Source organism: Phyllobates terribilis, unplaced genomic scaffold (assembly GCF_046119375.1).
Source record: "Phyllobates terribilis strain yellow unplaced genomic scaffold, ASM4611937v1 Scaffold_3__8_contigs__length_932513732, whole genome shotgun sequence".
Lineage (NCBI taxonomy): Eukaryota > Metazoa > Chordata > Amphibia > Anura > Dendrobatidae > Phyllobates > Phyllobates terribilis.
The window spans coordinates 876,783,475-876,809,641 of NW_027362763.1; positions in this window are offsets into that span (position 1 = coordinate 876,783,475).

A 26,167-nucleotide genomic window follows, 5' to 3' on the forward strand; every position below is an offset into this window, starting at 1 on the left:
TGCAAACTGAATATAATTTTTTTCTGCATCTAGTTCTGAAAAAATATTTGGCCTTCTAGCAGTGTGTGGGACTTTCTCTATTAGTCCATCTATACTGACCTCCATCAGGTTGCAAACTGAATATAATTTTTTTCTGCATCTAGCTCTGAAAAAATATTTGGCCTTCTAGCAGTGTGTGGGACTTTCTCTATTAGTCCATCTATACTGACCTCCATCAGGTTGCAAATTAAAAATAATTTTTATCTGCATCTAGCTCTGAAAAAATATTTGGGCTTCTAGCTGTGTGTGGGACTTGTTCTATTACTCCATCTATACTGACCTCCATCAGGTTGCAAATTGAATATAATTTTTTTCTGCATCTAGCTCTGAAGAAATATTGGGCTTCTAGCTGTGTGTGGGACTTGTTCTATTAATCCATCTATAGAGACCTCCATCAGGTTGCAAACTGAATATAATTTTTTTCTGCATCTAGCTCTGAAAAAATATTTGGCCTTCTAGCAGTGTGTGGGACTTTCTCTATTAGTCCATCTATACTGACCTCCATCAGGTTGCAAACTGAATATAATTTTTTTCTGCATCTAGCTCTGAAAAAATATTTGGCCTTCTAGCAGTGTGTGGGACTTTCTCTATTAGTCCATCTATACTGACCTCCATCAGGTTGCAAACTGAATATAATTTTTTTCTGCATCTAGCTCTGAAAAAATATTTGGCCTTCTAGCAGTGTGTGGGACTTTCTCTATTAGTCCATCTATACTGACCTCCATCAGGTTGCAAACTGAATATAATTTTTTTCTGCATCTAGCTCTGAAAAAATATTTGGCCTTCTAGCAGTGTGTGGGACTTTCTCTATTAGTCCATCTATACTGACCTCCATCAGGTTGCAAACTGAATATAATTTTTTTCTGCATCTAGCTCTGAAAAAATATTTGGCCTTCTAGCAGTGTGTGGGACTTTCTCTATTAGTCCATCTATACTGACCTCCATCAGGTTGCAAATTAAAAATAATTTTTATCTGCATCTAGCTCTGAAAAAATATTTGGGCTTCTATCTGTGTGTGGGACTTGTTCTATTACTCCATCTATACTGACCTCCATGAGGTTGCAAATTGAATATAATTTTTTTCTGCATCTAGCTCTGAAAAAATATTGGGCTTCTAGCTGTGTGTGGGACTTGTTGTATTAGTCCATCTATACTGACCTCCATCAGGTTGCAAACTGAATATATTTTTTTCTGCATCTACCTCTGAAAAAATATTGGGCTTCTAGCTGTGTGTGGGACTTGTTCTATTAATCCATCTATACAGACCTCCATCAGGTTGCAAACTGAATATCATTTTTTTCTGCATCTAGCTCTGAAAAAATATTTGGCCTTCTAGCAGTGTGTGGGACTTTCTCTATTAGTCCATCTATACTGACCTTCATCAGGTTGCAAATTAAAAATAATTTTTATCTGCATCTACCTCTGAAAAAATATTTGGGCTTCTAGCTGTGTGTGGGACTTGTTCTATTACTCCATCTATACTGACCTCCATCAGGTTGCAAATTGAATATAATTTTTTTCTGCATCTAGCTCTGAAAAAATATTGGGCTTCTAGCTGTGTGTGGGACTTGTTGTATTAGTCCATCTATACTGACCTCCATCAGGTTGCAAACTGAATATATTTTTTTCTGCATCTACCTCTGAAAAAATATTGGGCTTCTAGCTGTGTGTGGGTCTTGTTCTATTAATCCATCTATACAGACCTCCATCAGGTTGCAAACTGAATATAATTTTTTTCTGCATCTAGCTCTGAAAAAATATTTGGCCTTCTAGCAGTGTGTGGGACTTTCTCTATTAGTCCATCTATACTGACCTCCATCAGGTTGCAAATTAAAAATAATTTTTATCTGCATCTAGCTCTGAAAAAATATTTGGGCTTCTAGCTGTGTGTGGGACTTGTTCTATTACTCCATCTATACTGACCTCCATCAGGTTGCAAATTGAATATAATTTTTTTCTGCATCCAGCTCTGAAAAAATATTGGGCTTCTAGATGTGTGTGGGACTTGTTGTATTAGTCCATCTATACTGACCTCCATCAGGTTGCAAACTGAATATATTTTTTTCTGCATCTACCTCTGAAAAAATATTGGGCTTCTACCTGTGTGTGGGACTTGTTCTGTTAATCCATCTATACAGACCTCCATCAGGTTGCAAACTGAATATAATTTTTTTCTGCATCTAGCTCTGAAAAAATATTTGGCCTTCTAGCAGTTTGTGGGACTTTCTCTATTAGTCCATCTATACTGACCTCCATCAGGTTGCAAACTGAATATATTTTTTTTCTGCATCTAGCTCTGAAAAAATATTTGGCCTTCTAGCAGTGTGTGGGACTTTCTCTATTAGTCCATCTATACTGACCTCCATCAGGTTGCAAACTGAATATAATTTTTTTCTGCATCTAGCTCTGAAAAAATATTTGGCCTTCTAGCAGTGTGTGGGACTTGTTCTATTAGTCCACCTACACTGACCTCCATCAGGTTGCAAATTCAAAATAATTTTTTGTCTGCATCTAGCTCTGAAAAAATATTTGGCCTTCTAGCAGTGTGTGGGACTTTCTCTATGAGTCCATCTATACTGACCTCCATCAGGTTGCAAACTGAATATTTTTTTTTCTGCATCTACCTCTGAAAAAATATTTGGGCTTCTAGCTGTGTGTGGGACTTGTTCTATTAGAACATCTATACTGACCTCCATCAGGTTGCAAATTGAATATAATATTTTTCTGCATCTATCCCAACCAATAGTTTTGGCCTAATACCACAGTTTGGCCACTCAGCTCTGCTCGGTTCCCATCCATTGTTTTTTTGTGCAAACAACTCCAGAGTTGTGAATTAGTTAACCACCAAAATGAGTGGAAAAAGGCCTGCTGCTGGTGGAAAGGGGAATAGGCGTGTTGGGAAGGGGAAAAAAGGTTGTGTCCGTGGGGTAGGTGTTAAAGCAACAGTAACATCTGCAGAAGAAAGACCATCTTCCAGCCAAACTAAAATTTCTACTTCTTTTAGCGGACAATGTGATAAGATCCCTTTCTTACGGCCACGCCAATCGCTACAAATTCCAGATGAGGCACAAAAACAGCAGGTGCTTCAACGGATATCAAGTGCTCCTTTAAGTGGGCTCTCCTCCACATCAACTTCAACATCACAAATACTCCAGTCCTCAAAGGTGTCACCCCAATCGCACTTGCTTCCTCACAGCTCCCAAATCTCCAGCTGAGCGTCTGAGTATGAGGTAGAACAGATGGTTGAGTCTGCAGAGCTGTTTACTCATACTATAGCCTGGGAATCAGAGGTCGACTCCAGCGCTTCTGTGAATCCAGACGAGGAAATGATCTGCACTGATGCCCAGAATCTTTATGAGTCGGATCCAGGACCAGACGCAGAAGGTTCTGACCATAATGTAGACCCTCATTCCCAAACTGTGACTCCTGTTGGTGGAGACAATGAGGAAGACGATGATGAGACTCAAATACCTGATTGGAGCGACAACTTTAGTTTTTTGTCAGGGCAGGAAGAGGTTGGCTCTGAGGACGACGGGTGTGATAACGCACAGGGTGATGATGATGAGGTTGGAGATCCCACTTACTGTCAACCCACAGTCAGCCAAGAGATGAGGTCAGCAGAGGAGGTGGAGGAAGATGCTAGTGACGACGAGGTCAGGTTGCGCCTTCCTGGACAGAGACGTAGTACTGGAAGCACGTCAACAACTGCATCCTCAAACACAACTCTGCCTCTCACCACAAGTCGTGGTGGCTCTTCAGGTCGCATGGGTGCTAAGCCTTGCATAGCCTGGGCATTTTTTCAGATCGATAAAGATGACCCAACTCGTGTTATCTGTAACATTTGTCAGCAAAAGCTAAGTAGAGGCCAAAAAATACATAGTTTGAGTACTTCATGCATGAATCGGCACATGGACATGAAGAATAAGTTGCAGTGGGAAGCTCAGTGTGCTACAATGCGTCCTAGCCGGCCGGGCCAACCACCGTCTGCCATATCTTGTGCATCTGTGGCCTCTTCATCCTCTGTGACTGGGGGGACAGCAGTCACACCTGTTTTGGGGCGCAGACCTGTCACCTCTTTACCCGCAAGAGCCAGCGTGATTGGCAGGTCATCATTTTCTTTGGAGGTGGTAACACCAGCTGGTGTTGAGCGCTGTCCGACATCGATAGCACCACCTTTGGATCAAGGCAACCTAACATGTCCGCCTGCATCTTCCTCACAGACCGGCAGTTTGCCGGGGACACCCTTATCAACCCGGTCTAAGCACAATAGCCAGCCCTCGGTCCCTCAGATGTGGACAAGTAAAAACCATTTCCTCCTAGCCATGAGAAAGCTAAGAGGTTGAATTTCACCATCTGCAAGCTCTTGGCTACAGAAATGCTGCCTTTCCGCCTGGTGGACACAGAGGATTTTCGAGACCTTATGTCCGTCGCAGTACCCCAGTACCAGATGCCCAGTCGGCACTACTCCTCAAAGAAAGGTGTGCCTGCGCTCCACCAGCATGTCGCACATAACATCACCGCTTCTTTGAGAAACTCTGTGTGTGACAGGGTGCATTTCACCACAGACACTTGGACGAGTAGGCATGGACAGGGGCGTTACATGTCGCTGACTGGGCACTGGGTAACTATGGTGACAGCAGGACAAGGGGCTGCTGTCCAAGTCTTGCCATCCCCACGAGTTGTGCGTCAATCCTCTTTATGTCAAAGTTCCTCCACTGCATCTGCCTCCTCAACCTCCTCTCGGTCTTCCACCTGCACCCAAAGCCTGTCTGGTCATGCCACAAGCTTTCTAACTGCGCAGAAGGGATCCTGCACACCTCCTTACTATGCTGGCAGTAGGGCTCAATGTCATCAGGCGGTTTTTACTTTGAAATGTCTGGGAAATGTGAGTCACACAGCTGAGGAGTTGTGGTCAGCTCTGGAGAACCAATTTTATGAATGGTTGTCTCCACTGGACCTGAAACCAGGGAAGGCCGTGTGCGACAATGCTGCAAACCTGGGTGCGGCCCTTCGCCGGGGCAATGTCACACACGTGCCTTGTATGGCTTACGTGTTGAACCTGGTTGTCCAGCAATTTTTAGCCCACTATCCCAGACTAGATGGCCTTCTGCAGAGGGCACGGTCGCTGTGTGCTCACTTCCGCCGTTCGCATCCCGCAGCTCAGCGACTTGCATCTCTACAGAAGTCGTTGGGCCTGCCACTTCACCGGCTAAAATGCGATGTGCCTACCCGGTGGAATTCAACTCTGCACATGTTGCAGCGACTGTGGCAGCACCGACAAGCCCTGGTGCAATACGTTCTGACGTATAGCCTGGGCCAACGAGATACAGACGTGGGGCAAATCACCCTGGAGGAGTGGTCTCAGATCAGGGACCTATGCACCCTTCTGCACAGTTTTGAAATGGCGACGAAGATGTTTAGCGCTGACGATGCCATTATCAGCATGACTATTCCGGTGATTTACATGCTGGAGCACATGTTAAACAGAATTCGGAGTCAGGTGGTGGCACAAGAGGAGGTGGAGGAAGTAGAGGAGGAGGAGTTGTATGCAGAAGGGCTAACATCTGCAAGGTCCAGACGGTCGGCAGCACCAAGGCGGCAGGCATGTGAGGGTGGGGGAGGTGGTTTTACCAGGGCGCATGGTAGCAGCCATACTAGTGAGGAAGGTGCAGGAGCCCAGGAAGAAGTGGAGGACGAACTGATGGAAGACTCATCAGATGAGGGAGACCTTGATCACATTTCTGTTGTGCGAGGTTGGGGGGAGAGGACAGAGGAAGGAAGCATGATTGTTACCTCGCCACCAACACAACAGGGACTTGGTGCTCCTGGATGCGCAACACACATGAGTGCCTTCTTGCTGCACTACCTGCAACATGACCCTCGAATTGGGAGAATTAGAAATAATCCTGACTACTGGGTTGCCACACTGTTAGATCCCCGGTACAAAAGTAAATTTGCAGAAATTATTCCTGCCATAGAAAGGGATGCACGCATGCAGGAGTATCAGCAGAGACTGTTGCAGAATCTTACATGTGCTTTTCCACAAAACACCAGTGGTGCACGTAGTGAATCTCACAGTTCCAACTTGCCAACCGTGGGACCGTCAAGTGTTCAGCACTCAAACCATAACAGAACCACAGTATCTGCTGGTAACATCAATTTTGCGTAATCATTTCACCACTTTTTTAGCCCATCCTTTGCAAGGCCACAGGAGACAAGAAGTCTGACACATAGTCAACGCCTAGAGACGATGGTACAGGAGTATCTCCAAGTAAACATTGAAGCCATGACTGTGTCACTGGACCCTTGCTCTTTTTGGGCTTCCAATCTGGATAAATGGCCGGAGCTAGCCACTTACGCCTTGGAGATCTTGTCATGCCCCGCAGCCAGCGTTCTGTCTGAACGTGTGTTCAGCGCTGCTGGTGGTGTGCTGACAGATAAGCGCACGCGGCTCTCCACTGATAATGTAGACAGACTCACGTTCATAAAGATGAACAAATCATGGATCCGAAACGACTTTTCTACCCCTGTGTCATCCTGGGGAGAGTAAAAGATGGATGATTGGTTAAAATCACCCTACCAACCGTTTTAAGCTTTCAAATTACTAATCATGTTTATCTGTATCTTGGCTGGAAAATAATTTGGGCTTTGTAGCAGTGTGCAGCACTGATTCTATTAGGCCATCTATAATAAGCTCCACCAGATTTAAAATTACTAATCATGTTTATCTGTATCTTGGCTGGAAAATAATTTGGGCTTTGTAGCAGTGTGCAGCACTGATCCTATTAGGCCATCTACACTAAGCTCCACCAGATTTAAAATTAATAATAATTTTTAGCTGCATCTAGCCCGGAAAATAATTTTGGGGCTCCGAGATGCGCAAGACACATAAGTGCCTTCTTGCTGCACTACCTGCAACATGACCCTCATATTGTCAGAATTCGAAGTAATCATGACTACTGGGTTGCCACACTCTTAGATCCGCCAAACTTTTCGATCAAGCTTTTCATTTTAATAAAGACCAAAAAAATGGTCATTTTTTAAATTATAAGCATTAGCAGGTTATTAGAAACTGAAATCAAACAGTTTTCAACTCAAAACTTTATTCTAGGTGATGTTACATTTTCACATAGGACCCCTTGTTCGAAAGAAGCTTCTGAACTCTCTCATCCATTGAATTTGTCAGGTTTTGGATGGTTTCTGCTTCAATTGTTTTGCATGAGGACAGAATACCCTCCCAGAGCTGTTGCTTAGATGTGAACTGCCTCCCGCCATCATAGACACTCCTTTTGATGATGCTCCAGAGGTTCTGAATGGGGTAGAGGTCAGGGGAGCATGGGGGTCACACCATAAGTTTGTCCCCTTTTATGCCCATATCAGCCAGAGATGCAGATGTTTTATGTGCAGCATGAGATGGTGCATTATCATGCAAAAAAATGATCTTGCTGTGAAATACACGGTTCTTCTTCTTGAACCATGGCAGGAAGTGCTGTTTGAGAAAATCCACATACATTATGGAGTTCATCTTTAGCGCCTTCAGGGATCCTAAAGGGGCCGACAATCTCTCTCCCCATGATTCCAGCCCAAAACATTACTCCACCTCCTCCTTGTTGGCGCTTTAGCCGTATTTGCGTGGGGTGTCCATCAACCAGCCATCCTCCACTCCATCCATCTGGACCATCGAGCGCTGCACGGCACTCATCCATGAACAAAACAGTTTTGAAATCAGTCTTCATGTAATGTTTGGCCCACTGGAGCCATTTCTGCTTGTGTGAAGTGGATAGAGGAGGTCGACAGGATGGCGTATGCACAGCTGCAAACCTCTGAAGGACCCTGCATCTTGTTGTTCGGGGGACGTTGGAGGCACAAGCAGCTTCAAAAACTTGTCTGCTGCTATGACAAGGCTTTTTTGCCGCTGTTCTTTTAACCTGACGTAATTGCTTGTAGGAAAGAGTCCTCAATTTGCCCTTATCAGCACGCACACGTGTGTACTGTGAATCAGCTACATACTTCTTGATTGCCAAGACACTTCATCCTGATCATCGCACAATCTTGATTGTAGTCATGCCTTGACCTAAACACTAGTGTTGAGCCACCCCCGTAGTGTTCGAGTTCGGTTCGGTTCGTCGAACACCCGTGTGTGCGCCGAACTGTTCATCGAACTGTTCGTCGAACACCTTCGAACACCGTTAAAACCAATGGCAGGCAAACAAAAACACATAGAAACACATAGAAAACACGTTCAAAGGTGTCTAAAAGCTGACAAACTGCTCAGAAGACATAACTAACACATGGAAAAGTGACAAGTACATATAGTCATGCGAAAATAAAAGAGGTGGAGGAGTAAAAGGAGGGGGAGACACAGATATAGGCATGTCATGCCCTTCTAAAATCCAAAAAGTGAGAAGCCGACACGGCCAGTCCGCTCCTGCCCGTGCCACCTCCGTGTCGCCGGGTTTGTGCCAGAGCCGCGGTGAACCCTGACGGCCAGCCCCCCTCTCCCAATACTGGTGCCTGTCCGCTGGTGGGTCGAGCGAGCCCCCCTGTGGTGGAGGCAGCTCTAAGCTTTTTAATTTAAATTGTCTCTCTAATTTGAATGAATACACTTTAAATCCATTTACAAGGATCTATTGGAGGGCAAGTCTCATGCCAGCAGCCGCGGTAATTCCAGCTCCAGTAGCGTCCACTAAAGCTGCTGCAGTTAAAAAGCTTTTATAAGGATCGAGCTCGGCTGTCCACCGCAAGGCATCCTACTGCCAGTCCCAGCCCCTATGCATTGGGGTGCCTCCTGATGCTCTTCACTAAGTATCCCATGGTCCCGAAGCATTTCCTTTGAAAAAATTAAGTGTCTAAACTACAGGTGGTGCAGCTTGCTTAACAGCCGGGATAATCCGCTCACTAGCAGACACTGCTACTAGGCACAAAGTATTTCCTGGGCTAGATGCAGTTAAAAATTTGTAATTAGATACTCTCGTTGGATGCTGAGAAAGCATTCCATAGAGTCTCCTGGCACGCCATATATGATTCTCTTAAAAAGCTTGGGGTAGGGGTCTAGGGGACCCTTTTATAGCCAAAATCACGGCCCTGTATCGCAATACGTCACCTAGGCTGAAGATAAATGGAACTGTAGCACCCTGAGGGCTCGGTTGCTACAGACGTATTGCACCTCACCCAGAGGTGTGATATCTCACTCTCAGGTAAGGATGGAGTGTGGATCAGGACCCGACACCTGCATGCATTACACCACATTGCCGTGGGGCAGGGAGACCAATATGCCCCTAAGATGGGCACGACAGTCCCTGTCCCTGGCTGGAGTGGGGTGAGGGAACACTGAGGAAGGGGAACCCTGTAGTGCAGGAGCAGGGAGAAAGCAGTTCCTGGGTGCATTGAGAAGGGAGTATAAAAGGTGGGCACCATCTTAGTTCAGTGCAGGGAAGTCTGAGCAGAAGTGGCAGGGAGCAGGGGCTCTGCATGAGCTCTGCTCCGGAGGCAGGCCTAGTAACAGAGGCCCAGGCCTGGAAGAGGGAGAAGGAAGGAAGAGGAGCGGAGAAGGCTCCAGGAACGAGGAATGAAGGGATCCCAGGGGTGCGGACGGGCGAGTCGCCACCGCACGCCCGAATCCACCTGCGTGGAGGGGTCAGGCCAAAGGGGGAGACCGGTCCCCGAACTAGTGGAGGCAGGAAACGACCCTCAGCTAGAAACCGGAGACTCTGACATTTTATGTGGCGCAGCCCCTCGCTACACCCGCTAGGAAGGCACCACATAGGGTCAGGGAAACTGGCGCCAAGTTTACCAAGAGGAGGCCCGAGGCAGCCGGACAGAAGTGTTGGTAAGAAAGGCCAGACAAAGGACACACAAAGGGGGTCCTGTGAAGTGCTCCAAAGTTATCTGGGAGTTGTCTGAGCCCCTCACCTGGTGAGCACAGTATGACGTGGGCAGCCGTTACCTGCAGACGTGGTCTGGATAATAAGAACTGTGAGTAAAGGCCCTGAACTGCATCACTGACTCCGTGTCGTTACTGCTGCTGCCCTGCACCATCACCCCCATCCTCCGCATACACTGCCCTGAGGCTATACTCCTCCCGTGGGGAGTTATGCTACGCTCTGCTGCACCCACAACACCAGCCTCAGTGGTCTGCCCTGTAGCGGCGGTTCACTCTGACCGCAATCCACGGGTGGCGTAGTCGGACATTTAAACATGAAAACCACATAAATAGTTCCGCCACTGGTTTGACCGCCCTGAGCCACGGAACTGGGTCGCCGCCACGAAGACTACAACCACCAGCATCCACCAAAAAGGGTCCGGCTCCGGGTGTCCCAAGGCCCAGGGGGTCCGTCAGAACATTTTCATCACCTTTCACAATCACCAATGGGACAAGGCAGTGATGTCCTCTGTCCCCTCTCTTATACATCCTAGTGACGGAGCACCTGCTCTCATCAATTCGCCATAACCCCAATATTAGGTGGATTGAGGTGGGAGGCACCGAGTACAAGTGCTCTCTATTTGCTGATGATGTCCTAGTATATATCACTCAATCACATATATCCATCCATGCTGTTATGGCTGAAATAGATCACTTTGTTACATGGTAAAATTTTAAAATCAATGCAGCGAAGTCTGAGGCCCTCAATGTCTCCCTCCCCAAATCCATATAGGATTCCATCCAGTCCAACTTTCCCTTTGCCTGGCCCTCACAGGGTATCAAATACTTAGGAATTCCTATTCATAGAGACCTCTCCCATCTATGTTATCTTAATTTTGGGCCCTTTATTGAACAACTCCATACAGACCACGGTTGGCAAGTTAGAACTGTAAGATTCACTACGTGAACCACTGGTGTTTTGTGGAAAAGCACATGTACACTGCGTTCCAAATTATTATACAAAAAGTGTTTAGGAGTGATAAGGGAAGAATTTGTTTGTTTGTCAGTTAAACTCATTGATGGTGATGTGTGTCAGGGCTCTTTATATCACTGTAAGCAATTGCAGACACCTGTGCTAATTAGTTTGGCAGGTGTGTCCAATGAAAGGCAAGACTACTTAAGAAGGCTCTCTCACATTATTAAGCAGCCTACATTTTCTGCCAAAATGGGAAAGAAAAAGGATGTGTCGGCTGCTGAGAAGCAACAAATTGTGGAGTGTTTAGGTCAAGGCATGACTACAATCAACATTGTGCGATGATCAGGATGAAGTGTCTTGGCAATCAAGAAGTATGTAGCTGATTCACAGTACACACGTGTGCGTGCTGATAAGGGCAAATTGAGGACTCTTTCCTACAGGCAATTACGTCAGGTTGAAAGAGCAGCGGCAAAAAAGCCTTGTCATAGCAGCAGACAAGTTTTTGAAGCTGCTTGTGCCTCCAACGTCCCCCGAACAACAAGATGCAGGGTCCTTCAGAGGTTTGCAGCTGTGCATGCGCCATCCTGTCGACCTCCTCTATCCACTTCACACAAGCAGAAACGGCTCCAGTGGGCCAAACATTACATGAAGACTGATTTCAAAACTGTTTTGTTCACGGATGAGTGCCGTGCAGTGCTCGATGGTCCAGATGGATGGAGTGGAGGATGGCTGGTTGATGGACACCCCACGCAAACACGGCTACAGCGCCAACAAGGAGGAGGTGGAGTAATGTTTTGGGCTGGAATCATGGGGAGAGAGATTGTCGGCCCCTTTAGGATCCCTGAAGGCGCTAAAGATGAACTCCATAATGTATGTGGATTTTCTCAAACAGCACTTCCTGCCATGGTTCAAGAAGAAGAACCGTGTATTTCACAGCAAGATCATTTTTCTGCATGATAATGCACCATCTCATGCTGCACATAAAACATCTGCATCTCTGGCTGATATGGGCATAAAAGGGGACAAACTTATGGTGTGACCCCCATGCTCCCCTGACCTCTACCCCATTCAGAACCTTTGGAGCATCATTAAATGGAGTGTCTATGATGGCGGGAGGCAGTTCACATCTAAGCAACAGCTCTGGGAGGGTATTCTGTCCTCATGCAAAACAATTGAAGCAGAAACCATCCAAAACCTGACAAATTCAATGGACGAGAGTTCAGAAGCTCCTTTCGAACAAGGGGTCCTATGTGAAAATGTAACATCACCTAGAATAAAGTTTTGAGTTGAAAACTGTTTGATTTCAGTTTCTAACAACCTGCTAATGCTTATAATTTCAAAAATGACCATTTTTTTGGTCTTTATTAAAATGAAAAGGTTGATCGAAAAGTTTGGGGGATCTAAGAGTGTGGCAACCCAGTAGTCATGATTACTTCGAATTCTGACAATATGAGGGTCTTGCTGCAGGTAGTGCAGCAAGAAGGCACTTATGTGCCTTGCGCATCTCGGAGCCCCAAAATTATTTTCCGGGCTAGATGCAGCTAAAAATTATTTTTAATTTTAAATCTGGTGAAGCTTTAGTATAGATGGCCTAATAGGATCAGTGCTGCACACTGCTACAAATCCCAAATTATTTTCCAGTCAAGATACAGATAAACATGATTAGTAATTTGAAAGCTTAAAACGGTTGGTAGGGTGATTTTAACCAATCATCAAGCTTTTACTCTCCCCAGGATGACACAGGGATAGAAAAGTCGTTTCGGATCCATGATTTGTTCATCTTTATGAACGTGAGTCTGTCTACATTATCAGTGGAGAGCCGCGTGCGCTTATCTGTCAGCACACCACCAGCAGCGCTGAACACACGTTCAGACAGAACGCTGGCTGCGGGGAATGACAAGATCTCCAAGGCGTAAGTGGCTAGCTCCGGCCATTTATCCAGATTGGAAGCCCAAAAAGAGCAAGGGTCCAGTGACACAGTCGTGGCTTCAATGTTTACTTGGAGATACTCCTGTACCATCGTCTCTAGGCGTTGACTATGTGTCAGACTTCTTGTCTCCTGTGGCCTTGCAAAGGATGGGCTAAAAAAGTGGTGAAATGATTACGCAAAATTGATGTTACCAGCAGATACTGTGGTTCTGTTACGGTTTGAGTGCTGAACACTTGACGGTCCCACGGTTGGCAAGTTGGAACTGTGAGATTCACTACGTGCACCACTGGTATTTTGTGGAAAAGCACATGTAAGATTCTGCAACAGTCTCTGCTGATACTCCTGCATGCGTGCATCCCTTTCTATGGCAGGAATAATTTCTGCAAATTTACTTTTGTACCGGGGATCTAACAGTGTGGCAACCCAGTAGTCAGGATTATTTCTAATTCTCACAATTCGAGGGTCATGTTGCAGGTAGTGCAGCAAGAAGGCACTCATGTGTGTTGCGCATCCAGGAGCACCAAGTCCCTGTTGTGTTGGTGGCGAGGTAACAATCATGCTTCCTTCCTCTGTCCTCTCCCCCCAACCTCGCACAACAGAAATGTGATCAAGGTCTCCCTCATCTGATGAGTCTTCCATCAATTCGTCCTCCACTTCTTCCTGGGCTCCTGCACCTTCCTCACTAGTTTGGCTGCTACCATGCGCCCTGGTAAAACCATCTCCCCCACCCTCACATGCCTGCCGCCTTGGTGCTGCCGACCGTCTGGACCTTGCAGATGTTAGCCCTTCCGCATACAACTCCTCCTCCTCTACTTCCTCCACCTCCTCTTGTGCCACCACCTGACTCCGAATTCTGTTTAACATGTGCTCCAGCATGTAAATCACCGGAATAGTCATGCTGATAATGGCATCGTCAGCACTAAACATCTTCGTCGCCATTTCAAAACTGTGCAGAAGGGTGCATAGGCCCCTGATCTGAGACCACTCCTCCAGCGTGATTTGCCCCACCTCTGAATCTCGTTGGCCCAGGCTATACGTCAGAACGTATTGCACCAGGGCTTGTCGGTGCTGCCACAGTCGCTGCAACATGTGCAGAGTTGAATTCCACCGGGTAGGCACATCGCATTTTAGCCGGTGAAGTGGCAGGCCCAACGACTTCTGTAGAGATGTAAGTCGCTGAGCTGCGGGATGCGAACGGCGGAAGTGATCACACAGCGACCGTGCCCTCTGCAGAAGGCCATCTAGTCTGGGATAGTGGGCTAAAAATTGCTGGACAACCAGGTTCAACACGTGAGCCATACAAGGCACGTGTGTGACATTGCCCCGGCGAAGGGCCGCACCCAGGTTTGCAGCATTGTCGCACACGGCCTTCCCTGGTTTCAGGTCCAGTGGAGACAACCATTCATGAAATTGGTTCTCCAGAGCTGACCACAACTCCTCAGCTGTGTGACTCACATTTCCCAGACATTTCAATGTAAAAACCGCCTGATGACGTTGAGCCCTACTGCCAGCATAGTAAGGAGGTGTGCAGGATCCCTTCTGCGCAGTTAGAAAGCTTGTGGCATGACCAGACAGGCTTTGGGTGCAGGTGGAAGACCGAGAGGAGGTTGAGGAGGCAGAAGCAGTGGAGGAACTTTGACATAAACAGGATTGACGCACAACTCGTGGGGACGGCAAGACTTGGACAGCAGCCCCTTGTCCTGCTGTCACCATAGTTACCCAGTGCCCAGTCAGCGACATGTAACGCCCCTGTCCATGCCTACTCGTCCAAGTGTCTGTGGTGAAATGCACCCTGTCACACACAGAGTTTCTCAAAGAAGCGGTGATGTTGTGTGCGACATGCTGGTGGAGCGCAGGCACACCTTTCTTTGAGAAGTAGTGCCGACTGGGCATCTGGTACTGGGGCACTGCGACGGACATAAGGTCTCAAAAATCCTCTGTGTCCACCAGGCGGAAAGGCAGCATTTCTGTAGCCAAGAGCTTGCAGATGGTGAAATTCAACCTCTTAGCTTTCTCATGGCTAGGAGGAAATGGTCTTTTACTTGTCCACATCTGAGGGACCGAGGGCTGGCTATTGTGCTTAGACGGGGTTGATAAGGGTGTCCCCGGCAAACTGCCGGTCTGTGAGGAAGATGCAGGCGGACATGTTAGGTTGCCTTGATCCAAAGGTGGTGCTATCGATGTCGGACAGCGCTCAACACCAGCTGGTGTTACCACCTCCAAAGAAAATGATGACCTGCCAATCACGCTGGCTGTTGCGGGTAAAGAGGTGGCAGGTCTGCGCCCCAAAACAGGTGTGACTGCTGTCCCCCCAGTCACAGAGGATGAAGAGGCCGCGGATGCACAAGATATGGCAGACGGTGATTGGCCCGGCCGGCTAGGCCGCATTGTAGCACACTGAGCTTCCCACTGCAACTTATGCTTCATGTCCATGTGCCGGTTCATGCATGAAGTACTCAAACTATGTATTTTTTGGCCTCTACTTAGCTTTTGCTGACAAATGTTACAGATAACACGAGTTGGGTCATCTTTATCGATCTGAAAAAATGCCCAGGCTATGCAAGGCTTAGCACCCATGCGACCTGAAGAGCCACCACGACTTGTGGTGAGAGGCAGAGTTGTGTTTGAGGATGCAGTTGTTGACGTGCTTCCAGTACTACGTCTCTGTCCAGGAAGGCGCAACCTGATCTCGTCGTCACTAGCATCTTCCTCCACCTCCTCTGCTGACCTCATCTCTTGGCTGACTGTGGGTTGACAGTAAGTGGGATCTCCGACCTCATCATCATCACCCTGTGCGTTATCACACCCGTCGTCCTCAGAGCCAACCTGTTCCTGCCCTGACAAAAAACTAAAGTTGTCGCTCCAATCAGGTATTTGAGTCTTATCATCGTCTTCCTCATTGTCTCCACCAATAGGAGTTACAGTTTGGGAATGAGGGTCTACATTATGGTCAGAACCTTCTGCGTCTGGTCCTGGATCCGACTCATAAAGATTCTGGGCATCAGTGCAGATCATTTCCTCGTCTGGATTCACAGAAGCGCTGGAGTCGACCTCTGATTCCCAGGCTATAGTATGAGTAAACAGCTCTGCAGACTCAACCATCTGTTCTACCTCATACTCAGACGGGCAGCTGGAGATTTGGGAGCTGTGAGGAAGCAAGTGCGATTTGGGTGACACCTTTGAGGACTGGAGTATTTGTGATGTTGAAGTTGATGTGGAGGAGAGCCCACTTAAAGGAGCACTTGATATCCGTTGAAGCACCTGCTGTTTTTGTGCCTCATCTGGAATTTGTAGCGATTGGCGTGGCCGTAAGAAAGGGATCTTATCACATTGTCCGCTAAAAGAAGTAGACATTTTAGTTTGGCTGGAAGATGGTCTTTCTTCTGCAGATGTTACTGTTGCTTTAACACCTACCCCACGGACACAACCTTTTTTCCCCTTCCCAACACGCCTATTCCCCTTTCCACCAGCAGCAGGCCTTTTTCCACTCATTTTGGTGGTTAACTAATTCACAACTCTGGAGTTGTTTGCACAAAAAAACAATGGATGGTAACCGAGCAGAGCTGAGTGGCCAAACTGTGGTATTAGGCCAAAACTATTGGCTGGGTTAGATGCAGAAAAAAAATATTTTGAATTTGCAACCTGATGGAGGTCAGTATAGATGGACTAATACAAATAGTCCCACACACTGCTAGTAGCCCAAATATTTTTTCAGAGGTACTGTAGATGCAGATAAAAATTATTTTTAATTTGCAACCTGATGGAGGTCAGTATAGATGGACTCATAGAGAAAGTCCCACACACTGCTAGAAGCCCAAATATTTTTTCAGAGCTAGATGCAGAAAAAAATTATATTCAATTTGCAAGCTGCTGGAGGTCAGTATAGAAGGACTAATAGAACAAGTCCCACACACTGCTAGAAGCCCAAATATTTTTTCAGAGCTAAATGAAGAAAAAAATTATTTTTAATTTGCAACCTGATGGAGGTCAGTATAGATGGACTAATAGACCAAGTCCCACACACTGCTAGAAGCCCAAATATTTTTTCAGAGCTAGATGCAGAAAAAAATTATTTTTAATTTGCAACCTGATGGAGGTCAGTATAGATGGACTAATAGACCAAGTCCCACACACCGCTAGAAGCCCAAATATTTTTTCAGAGCTAGATGCAGAAAAAAATTATTTTTAATTTGCAACCTGATGGAGGTCAGTATAGATGGACTAATAGACCAAGTCCCACACACTGCTAGAAGCCCAACTATTTTTTCAGAGCTAGATGCAGAAAAAAATTATTTTTAACTTGCAACCTGATGGAGGTCAGTATAGATGGACTAATAGACCAAGTCCCACACACCGCTAGAAGCCCAAATATTTTTTCAGAGCTAGATGCAGAAAAAAATTATTTTTAATTTGCAACCTGATGGAGGTCAGTATAGATGGACTAATAGACCAAGTCCCACACACTGCTAGAAGCCCAAATATTTTTTCAGAGCTACATGCAGAAAAAAATTATTTTTAATTTGCAACCTGATGGAGGTCAGTATAGATGGACTAATAGACCAAGTCCCACACACCGCTAGAAGCCCAACTATTTTTTCAGAGCTAGATGCAGAAAAAAATTATATTCAATTTGCAACCTGCTGGAGGTCAGTATAGAAGGACTAATAGAACAAGTCCCACACACTGCTAGAAGCCCAAATATTTTTTCAGAGCTAAATGAAGAAAAAAATTATTTTTAATTTGCAACCTGATGGAGGTCAGTATAGGTGGACTAATAGACCAAGTCCCACACACTGCTAGAAGCCCAAATATTTTTTCAGAGCTAGATGCAGAAAAAAATTATTTTTAATTTGCAACCTGATGGAGGTCAGTATAGATGGACTAATAGACCAAGTACCACACACTGCTAGAAGCCCAAATATTTTTTCAGAGCTAGATGCAGAAAAAAATTATTTTTAATTTGCAACCTGATGGAGGTCAGTATAGATGGACTAATAGACCAAGTCCCACACACTGCTAGAAGCCCAAATATTTTTCAGAGCTAGATGCAGAAAAAAATTATTTTTAATTTGCAACCTGATGGAGGTCAGTATAGATGGACTAATAGACCAAGTCCCACACACCGCTAGAAGCCCAACTATTTTTTCAGAGCTAGATGCAGAAAAAAATTATATTCAATTTGCAACCTGCTGGAGGTCAGTATAGAAGAACTAATAGAACAAGTCCCACACACTGCTAGAAGCCCAAATATTTTTTCAGAGCTAAATGAAGAAAAAAAATATTTTTAATTTGCAACCTGAATGAGGTCAGTATAGATGGACTAATAGACCAAGTCCCACACACTGCTAGAAGCCCAAATATATTTTCAGAGCTAGATGCAGAAAAAAATTATATTCAGTTTGCAACCTGATGGAGGTCAGTATAGATGGACTAATAGAATGATGCTATGCCCAAAAGATTTTACTTCACTAGGTGCAGTAAAAAAATTGGTATTCTATACACAGGTGTTATATCTTGCAACACAGATAGGCTACTCCACTGACTAACACACTCTGCAATAGGCCAAAAAGGATTAGCTTTGCTAGATTCAGCCAAATGCTGTGAAAAAAACTTGCACAGCACTGGCACAGACCTGCCTGGCAAAAACTGATAGGAACTCATGTAACCTAGTCCTGAAAAGGACTCCAATTACAATTAGTCTTTACTCCCACAACCTATCTATTTAAGAGCACAGACCTCCCTGATAAAAGTCGTAGGAAATGCTGTAACCTAGTCCTTAAAAGGACTGCAATCACAACTATTCCCTACTCCCAAGCTATCTGTATATTTGTGCGAAAATTGGCTTGAAATTAACAAGGTATAGCGCACACAGCAACAGCGGTGCCGTCTAACACGCAGCTGCAGCAGTGAGAAAATGGTGGCGACGGGGAAAATGGCTTGGTCTTATAGGGCAAGGACATGTGACATACACTGCCAATGACACATGCCCTTGCTTGTGTGAATAAAAGCACTTCGCTCCGTGTGTGCGCTGCTGATAGGCTGACAGATTGCACCTCCCCACTGCAAATGCGGGAAAGAGAAAAAAAAATGGAGATCTTCATTGTTCCTGCAGAGATCCATCCCCTGCCCCTCCCCCCACCCCGCTGTACACTCAAACTACGTATTAACATTAATTTTCATCATTACTGAGAAAAAATCCAGTTATGATTTTGGTGCACGAACAGTTATCGAACATAACCTCGAACAGCCGAATTTTTCTCAAATTGTTCGTGTTCGCCGAACGGCTCGAACACCGCCCAAAACAGCTCGAATTTGAGATTGGCGAACAGTTCGAGTAGAACAACGCTCATCTCTACTAAACACTCCACAATTTGTTACTTCTCAGCAGCCGACACATCCTTTTTCTTTCCCATTTTGGCAGAAAATGTAGGCTGCTTAATAATGTGAGACAGCCTTCTTAAGTAGTCTTGCCTTTCATTGGACACACCTGCCAAACTAATTAGCACAGGTGTCTGCAATTGCTTACAGTGATATAAAGAGCCCTGACACACATCACCATCAATGAGTTTAACTGACAAACAAACAAATTCTTCCCTTATCACTCCTAAACACTTTTTGCATAATAATTTGGAACACAGTGTACATGTGCTTTTCCACAAAACACCAGCGGTTCACGTAGTGAATCTTACAGTTCTAACTTGCCAACCGTGGTCTGTATGGAGTTGTTCAATAAAGGGCCCAAAATTAAGATAACATAGATGGGAGAGTTCTCTATGAATAGGAATTCCTAAGTATTTGATACCCTGTGAGGGCCAGGCAAAGGGAAAGTTGGACTGGATGGAATCCTATATGGATTTGGGGAGGGAGACATCGAGGGCCTCAGACTTCGCTGCATTGATTTTAAAATTTGACCATGTAACAAAGTGATCTATTTCAGCCATAACAGCATGGATGGATATATGTGATTGAGTGATATATACTAGGACATCATCAGCAAATAGAGAGCACTTGTACTCGGTGCCTCCCACCTCAATCCACCTAATATTGGGGTTATGGCGAATTGATGAGAGCAGGTGCTCCGTCACTAGGATGTATAAGAGAGGGGACAGAGAACATCCCTGCCTTGTCCCATTGGTGATTGTGAAAGGTGATGAAAATGTTCTGACGCGCCCCCTGGGCCTTGGGACACCCGGAGCCGGACCCTTTTTGGTGGATGCTGGTGGTTGTAGTCTCCGTGGCGGCGACCCGGTTCCGTGGCTCAGGGTGGTCAAACCAGTGGCGGAACTATTTATGTGGTTTTGATGTTTAAATGTCCGACTACGCCACCCGAGATTGCGGTCAGAGTGAACCGCCGCTCCAGGGCAGACCGCTGAGGCTGGTGTTGTGGGTGCAGCAGAGCGTAGCATAACTCTCCACGGGAGGAGTATAGCCTCAGGACAGTGTATGCGGAGGATGGGGGTGATGGTGCAGGGCAGCAGCAGTAATGACACGGAGTCAGTGATGCAGTCCAGGGCCTTTACTCACAGTTCTTATTATCCAGACCACGTCTGCAGGTAACGGCTGCCCACGTCGTACTGTGCTCACCAGGTGAGGGGCTCAGACAACTCCCAGATAAGTTTGGAGCGCTTCACAGGACCCCCTTTGTGTGTCCTTTGTCTGGCCTTTCTTACCAACCCTTCTGTCCGGCTGCCTCGGGCCTCCTCTTGGTAAACTTGACGCCAGTTTCCCTGACCCTATGTGGTGCCTTCCTAGCGGGTGTAGCGAGGGGCTGCGCCACATAAAATGTCACAGCCTCCGGTTTCTAGCTGAGGGTCGTTTCCTGCCTCTACTAGTTTCGGGGACCGGTCTCCCCCTTTGGCCTGACCCCTCCACGCAGGTGGATTCGGGCGTGCGGTGGCGACTCGCCAGTCCGCACCCCTGGGATCCCTTCATTCCTCGTTCCTGGAGCCTTCTCCGCTCCTCTTCCTTCCTTCTCCCTCTTCCATGCCTGGGCCTCTGTTACTAGGCCCGCCTCCGGAGCAGAGCTCATGCAGAGCCCCTGCTCCCTGCCACTTCTGCTCAGACTTCTCTGCGCTGAACTAAGATGTTGCCCACCTTTTATACTCCCTTCTCAATGCACCCAGGAACTGCTTCCTCCCTGCTCCTGCACTACAGGGTTCCCCTTCCTCAGTGTTCCCTCCCCCCACTCCAGCCAGGGACAGGGACTGTCGTGCCCATCTCAGGGGCATATTGGTCGCCCTGCCCCACGGCAATGTGGTGTAATGCATGCAGGTGTCGGGTCCTGATCCACACTCCATCCTTACCTGAGAGTGAGATATCACACCTCTGGGTGAGGTGCAATGCCTCTGTAGCAACCGAGCCCTCAGGGTAATACAGTTCCATTTATCTTCAGCCTAGGTGACGTATTGCGATACAGGTCTGTGATTTTGGCTATAAAAGGGTCCCCTAGACCCCTACCCCAAGCTTTTTAAGAGAATCATATATGGCGTGCCAGGAGACTCTATGGAATGCTTTCTCAGCATCCAACGAGAGTATCTAATTACAAATTTTTAACTGCATCTAGCCCAGGAAATACTTTGTGCCTAGTAGCAGTGTCTGCTAGTCAGCGAATTATCCCGGCTGTTAAACAAGCTACACCACCTGTAGTTTTGACACTTAATTTTTTCAAAGGAAATGCTTCGGGACCACGGGATACTCAGTGAAGAGCATCAGGAGGCACCCCAAGGCACAGGGGCTGGGACTGGCAGTAGGATGCCTTGCAGTGGACAGCCGAGCTCGATCCTTATAAAAGCTTTTTAACTGCAGCAGCTTTAGTGGACGCTACTGGAGCTGGAATTACGCGGCTGCTGGCATGAGACTTGCCCTCCAATAGATCCTTGTAAATGGATTTAAAGTGTATTCATTCAAATTAGAGAGACAATTTAAATTAAAAAGCTTAGAGCTGCCTCCACCACAGGGGGGCTCGCTCGACCCACCAGCGGACAGGCACCAGTATTGGGAGAGGGGGGCTGGCCATCAGGGTTCACCGCGGCTCTGGCACAAACCCGGCGACACGGAGGTGGCACGGGCAGGAGCGGACTGAACGTGTCGGCTTCTCACTTATTGGATTTTAGAAGGGCATGACATGCCTATATCTGTGTCTCCCCCTCCTTTTTCTCCTCCACCTCTTTTCTTTTCGCATGACTATATGTACTTGTCACTTTTCCATGTGTTAGTTGTGTCTTCAGAGCAGTTTGTCAGCTTTTGGACACCTTTGAAGGTGTTTTCTATGTGTTTCTATGTGTTTTTGTTTGCCTGCCATTGGTTTTAACGGTGTTCGAAGGTGTTCGACGAACAGTTCGACGAACAGTTCGGCGAACACACGGGTGTTCGACGAACCGAACCGAACTCGAACACTACGGGGGTGGCTCAACACTACAGTACATGTACAGCATGATTATTTTGAATTGCTAATTTTTGTTCACTCTGCTACACAAAAATTGAAAAGTAAAGAGTTCAAATAATATGTAGCTCAATATGGCACCAAAAATAAAAACTTCAACTCATCCTGCAGAAACAAAGCCCCATCACAACTGTTTCAGTGGCAAAAAATAATAAAGCAACAGTTATCAGAAAATGGCCATGCAAGAACAAGTAAATTTTTGTAGATCAATGTTTTAGCATGTAAAAATAGCAAATGATAAGAATACTATGCAACTCTTGTGTCGCTGTAATCGTACTGACCTGAAGAATAAAGTCATCTTATCATGCAATTCCTGTTTCTTTGTTCAATTAATTGTTTCCAACAAATTTGGGATAAAAAAACTTCAACTCACCTGAAAAAAAACAAGTAACTATTCAGAACTGTCATCTGTAAGTAGAAAAGGAAGGTTTGCCACATCACTAGTGGCTCAAAGGCACTGAAAAAGTGACATAACTCCCAAAAACAATCCAGTAAAATCCACGCTTGGAAAGCAAAATGGTCCCCCCTTCTGCATGCCCAAACAACAGCTAAAGTCAACATATATGGCACTGCTGCAAAGTGGAGAAAGCACTTAAAGGTGTTCTTGGGTCTAAACATTGATGACTTATCCGCTTTATATGTGATCAATACAAGATCCGTGTTGGTCCGACAACGTCACACCCACCAATCAGCTGAAAACTGCTCCGGCAGCGGCCAGAACTAAACAATGTACAGGCAAAGTATAGTGTACATTACTTAGTGGCCGCAGACGAGTACTGCGCTTTGTCTCCCATTAAAGTGAAGCTGCCATTAAGCATGTATAGTACTCCTTTATTCAGCAGTTTTCAGTTGATTCTGGTAGTGTCAGATGCCAATCAATCTCATATTGAAATGAGTCATCAATTGTTAGTTCTGGATAACAGATTTAACAATTGATGGGGCGTGTCCCCAGAAACCCAAGCTGGGCAATATGCATTGGGCACTCCGCAACATCTATTGTGCACTCGTTTCTGGAAAATGCCAGGGGGGTCAAAATAGTCACTACACCCATAGATGATTTCCCTAAGTATTATTTGCAAAAATGAGGTAACTTTTGGGGATTTCTGTGCTTTTTGGCAGCTTAGGGGCTTTGCAAATGATCTCCAGATATTACTCCAGGAGACTTTGTGCCCAAATACCAAATGTGTGTCCAAACAGAATAGAAGTACTGTATTAACTTTGTTGTGTGTCCAAATAGAATTCTATGACCACATACATATATGTTATTTCCGTACTTGGGAGAAATAGTGTAACAAATGATGTCATACGTTTTTCTAATTGGCCATGGTAAAGATGAAGCATTTTTATCTAAATCTTCTTATTTTTGTAGCAAATGTAATTTTAATTTTTTACATAATCCAAAGGTATAGAAATTAGGATTTCCATGAGGGGCGTAGTTTCCAAAATGGGGTCACTTTGTGGGTTTTCTGCAATTCTGGCAGTTTGGGACTCTGGTGGTGGCACCCGCAAACTATTGCTTTCAAATTTGTGTTCCCTTTCAAGGACCACACTCAAATCGTTTTTGAACATGTATTGAGAATTGAAATATTCGAGAGAAATAGTTTTGTAAATTTGGGGGTCATTTCCTCCTATTATTCCTTGTGATAATAAAAAAATTAGGGTCAAGACAACATTTTAGTGGAAAAAGCATAATATTTAATTTCCACAATCCCGCAGTATAAAATTTGGTGAAGCACATATGGTTTCAAAATGCTCACCATACTCCTAGATGAATTTTTTGAGGAGTGTAGTTTCTGAAATAGGATCAAAGTATCACAGACAAATTTTCACTCTAATAGCTAAATAGCATTTCTTCCTTTCTGAGCCTTGCCGTGTGTACACATAATAGTTTCCGACTACATTAGAGCTATTACCACATTTGGGAGAATTTGTTTTACATATTGTGGGATTCATTTTCTCCTATTATCCCTTGTGAAAAGAAAAATTTGGGGCTGAAGCATCATTTTAGTGGAAACATTTTATGTTTTATGCTTGCATCCCAATATTATAAACTTTTGAGAAGCACCTGTAGGTAATAAAAGCTCTCTATACCCTTACATAAAACCCTTGAGAGGTGTAATTTCCACAATGGTGTCACTTGTGGGTGATTTCAGCTGTTTTGGAACCTTTGGGCCTGCAAATGTGACATAGCATCCACAATCTATTCCAGCCAAAATTGCGTTCCAAAAGTCAAATAACACATCTTCCCTTCTGTGCCTAATTCTGTACCCAAACAGTAGCTGTTAACCAAATATGGTGTATTAGCAATTAGCATACGCAGGAGACATTGCTTTACAAATTACGTGGTTCATTTTTTCTTCTTAAAGTTGTGAGAAAAAAAAATTGGGGGCCTATACAACATCTTACATGAAAAACCTCTGTGTCCACAAAGGTCACTTGGGGAGAAAGTAATTTTCAAACTTTTTGCTGTTTTGGCACCTTGGGGGCTTTGCAAATGCAGCTTGGTGTCCACAATCTATTCCAGTGAAAATTGCACTCCAAAAGTCAAATAGCATCTTCCCTTCCAAGTCCTGCTGTCTGCCCAAGCAGTAGTTTCCTACCAAATATGGGGTATCGACATACTCTGGAAAAATTGGAAAACAGACTGTGTGGTCAAATTTCTCTTACTACCCTTGTGAAAGGGAAACATTTGCAGAATAAAAATATTTTTGTGTACTATTTTTCATTTTCATGTCCCAATGTTATACATTTTTATGAAAAACTTGGGAAACAAAAAAGGTCAGTATACCTATATATAATAGATGAATTCTATGTGGGGTGTAGTTTCCAAAATGGTGTCCCTTGTGGAGGGAACTAGCTGTTTTGGTCCTTTGGGGGCTCTGTAAATGTGACATGGCACCCAGAATCTGTTGTAGCCAAAATTGCGCTCCAAAAGTCAAATAGCACTCCTTACCTTTCTTTGCTGAGCCGTGTGTCCACACTGTAGATTGTGACACATATATTGACTATCAGTGTATTCAGTAGAAATAGCTTTAAAATTTTTGGGTTTATTCTCTCTCGCTATAGATTGTGAGAATACAAAATTGAGGTTAATGCAATATTTTAGTTGAAAGATGTAATTTTTCATGGCTTTTTGACACCATTATATTGCAAAGGGACAAACACGATGTAGCAGGGGACTACTAATCAGAAAAAGGTGTGATGGATGTCGCAGGTAGGAGGAGTTTTACAGTCCTCTTGTCCAGTGGCCACTAGATTATGGTCCTGCAAATCTTTTTCTTTTTACTCAGTTCTAAAGATAAGATTACAAAAGTAGTAAAGCATCACTACACCATATAAAGATTTAAAGCATCACCACACCATTTTTTTTATTGTAGTGCTGGAGTGGTGCTCCCTACGCCTAGTATTATACTTTCCACCTGCCATCTTCAGCACTTCCCTGCACCCCTCCGCTCCAACACCGCCATCTTTGTGACCACAACTTCTGACTGACTGAAAGTCAGGGGTAATGGTCACAAGCTATCAATGCAAGTCTATGAAAGCCAAAACTAGGCTATCATAGACTTAAAAAGAAAAGTGACCTCTGGCTCACTCCAGAAAACACTGGAGCGATCCAAAAGTTCACAGACTGCTGGAGACAGCCCACAGTGGCACCAATAAATGAAGAAGATGGCGAAAGGTAAGAATAAGTCCTAAGTACAAGGCCACGGCCCCACTATCAGTATTTGGTCAGTATTTGGTCAGTATTTTTTCTCAGGAGTTGGAGACAAAACCAGGTGAGGAACAATCAGAGAAAAAGTATAATAGAAACAAGTGCACCAATTTTGCATTTATCACCCATTCCTTGTTTTGGCTCCTACTCCTGAGAAAAAATACTGATCGAATACTGACCAAATACTGATAGTGGGGCCGTGGCCT